The sequence below is a fragment of the Lepidothrix coronata genome, unplaced genomic scaffold (genome assembly GCF_001604755.1).
Source record: "Lepidothrix coronata isolate B3197 unplaced genomic scaffold, Lepidothrix_coronata-1.0 Scaffold5, whole genome shotgun sequence".
Classification (NCBI taxonomy): domain Eukaryota; kingdom Metazoa; phylum Chordata; class Aves; order Passeriformes; family Pipridae; genus Lepidothrix; species Lepidothrix coronata.
The window spans coordinates 3,543,778-3,546,660 of record NW_016690185.1 but is presented as its reverse complement, the minus strand read 5'-3'; the positions used below and the strand labels follow the sequence as shown (position 1 = coordinate 3,546,660).

General features: G+C 40.0%; 1 long non-coding RNA gene across 1 annotated transcript; it reads right to left on the bottom strand.

Moving 5' to 3' along the window:
* Positions 1 to 485: 485 nt before the first annotated feature.
* LOC108503598 lies at positions 486 to 2,180 on the bottom strand. Its single transcript, XR_001876872.1, has 4 exons — positions 2,067 to 2,180; positions 1,305 to 1,363; positions 728 to 844; positions 486 to 593 (listed from the first exon to the last, which is right to left on the bottom strand). It is a non-coding gene; the product is annotated as an uncharacterized LOC108503598 (long non-coding RNA).
* Between the last annotated feature and the right edge of the window lie 703 nt (positions 2,181 to 2,883).

The following is a 2,883-nucleotide window of genomic DNA, read 5'->3' as shown; positions in this document are numbered from 1 at the left end:
TCAATGGAAAACAGTCACTTCCTTTCTCTCTGATTAACATCAGCAGTGAAGGAAGGAGAGGAGGGGGATGGAAGGGAATAAAGAAAGAACCACCCAGCACACTGGGAAAAACATGAGAATGATCAAATTATCTTCTGGTTTCAATCTGTGAGCTGTGCTGTCTTGAACTCCGTAGTGTTTTATTTATACAAATAAAATAAACAAATTAGATCTGATTGAATGTGCTAGCAAGAAAAGGTGAGTAAAAAAAAAAAACCAACAGTAGAAAGTTTAGCAATGACAAAAAATTCTCACAGCCATTAGATAAATTCCTGGGAAATTTGATGTTTTCCAAACATTTTTTTGTGCCTGGTGTTCTGATTCTGGCACGTTCTACATACTATGGCTTCGATTAGAGATTAATCAAGACTCATCTTTTTCTTGGGCCATGGCAAGTGCATTCCTAGCATTTAAAAAGGAAGAGTTTTCTCATGCCAAACTCATCTGTGATTTATTGCCTCGTGGGCTCATTTGGATTTAGTTTTGGAGTCTTTCACCAATTCCTTAATTGTTTTGGTCACTTCATTCCATTTCTCCATTCTGAAGTTTCTCATCTGCAAAACCAGAGGAATGATAAACACACAAACATGGCAAAAGTCATGATAATAACTTACTGGAGCCCCTCAGAAAACAGTAGGGACTTTAAACATGGTCTGAGAGGCAAGGGTGTTACCTTGAAGAATCTCACCTTGTTTCCATCCCTTTAACTCCAAGTCCTGGGATGTTGTCAGGGAGGTAATGCGTGTGGGCTCTGACACACTGGGGTGGAAATGATTTGTAGCTTCTTGCTTTTTCTGACTTTTGTCTAGAATACAGAAAAGGGAATTCTATCATGTTTCCACCTCCCTGTGATCTCCCCTAGAATAGTGTACCTGGCTTCAAGTAATTACTTTCTACTTACTGATAATGCCTGAGTTAAAATGGAGATGATGGTGAAAATGTAAGCATAATTATAATTTTCCTAATATTTTAAGAAACTTCCATGAGTGACTTTAAGCTGGTCTGTAATTTAAAATGCAATTTACTTTTTCTAATTTAATGTCCACTGTAAGTAATTAGAGAAAGGGAAAAGAAGAAGCACAAACAGGTGTTGAGCTGCTTCTCTGGCTTACCAATAAACAAAAAAAATTTCTCCAACAGAAGGCCCACTGTTACTTATTTGCCTTCCAAGGAAGATTATGGGACAGTGAATAAGGCAGGAGACAACTTTCCTTGCAGAAGAGAATTTATCAATAAATATTCGGCCAGACCAGAAACAGACTTACATTTCTACTTGATGTCCTTCTGGATTTGGTGGCTTTGGTCTCTCTGAACCTCAAATATTCTGTGAGAGTATGAAAATGGTATCAGGAATGAGAGTAAATTTCTTGAATCAGGCAATAACACTTTTCCCTCAGTGTCATCCATATTTTTATTATTTCTTTTAATGATTTTTTTCAATATTTTAAGTGCTCAGTACAAAAGAAACTGGAAGATTTTCTCACTGGTTTGGAAAACAAAAGAATATTACGGAAACCTTACCAGGAAAAAAATAAGAGCACAGGCACTAGAACAGTAAAACAGTGACACTAACTTACAGATAGCATAACCTATATACAGATGGCTGTTCTGGTATCTTTGATAGAAACAAAACATTCGAATTTCTTTCACCCATAAAACAGTGTTTATCCTTGAGTAACATTTCCTGTGATCACACTTTAAAGCATAAATATTATTTTGTATGCTGATAGTGGGCGGAAGAAAAAATTTCTTTTATTCTGAAAGATAAGAAAATAAGCAAGTATAACTGGAGAAACTTTTGTCCTGGATTCAAAAGAATGTAGCGGATATTTTCTCTCATTTACTCTTTATCAAGGGTATTATATAGAGATGCGTTTGGGAAAGTTTATTTTTCTTTCAATTAAAAAATTGAAAAAGCTCCATGGCATGGGGAACACCTCTTTTAAAGTTTGACATGTCAATATTTTAGAATTCATGAGGAGAATTTTAATATATGAATTCATAACTAGGAAAGAAAAAAAAACAACCTATATACTTTTTGTCTAAAATGTGCAGAAAAACTCAAAAGTTATTTTCATAGCTTTAAACAATTTCTGTTGACAGCATGCATCTGATTTCCAGGCTACATGCTTCTACCTGTCCTGGTGTCATAGTTAGAAATTGCCCCCCCTGAGAGGCTGGGGGGGCTCAGAGGTGATTGGGTGCCAGGACAGTGTTCCCTGGAGAGCCAATCACTGTCCATGTCGTTCGCTTCTGCTCAAAATCATATATCACCACACCGGAAACGGTTGGCATTGCAGTCTTGGTTGTTTTGCTGTTGGTGCCTGCTGCGTGTAGGTGGACAAGGCCAGGGGGTGGCTGGGCTCCCTCTCTTCCCCTCCGGGTGGAGAAGGAAGCCCTGTGATCCCCCAACTCAGCCTTTGGCTAGATTTAGAGTCAGCATTTGGAGTGTGTGCTGTGGAAGAAGAATTCACAGCACCTGAGGTAAGAGGAGAGAGGCAGGCTTTGCAGCCAAGCCTTCTTCCCCCTCCTTTTCTGCAGTGAAGCTGTAGAGGGGGGCTTTTTCTTTCCCTCCACTGTGAGTGGAGGAAGGGCTCAGAGTTGGAGTTGAGCCAAGAGACGGGCGGTGGAAGTAGGCCTGGCGCTCGGGAGAAGAGTCCCAGGCGAAATTGGGGATAAGCCAAGAGCTCGAGAGTTGCCTGCCGAAGCTGACGGGGGGCAGCTGAGAACTGATGTGGAGGAATGAAGATTCCAGGATGTGGACGCTTGATAAACTAAACTACACTACGAACAGAGGTGAGACACCGAGAGGGAGGAATCACCAGCAACAGAAGAGCAAAGACT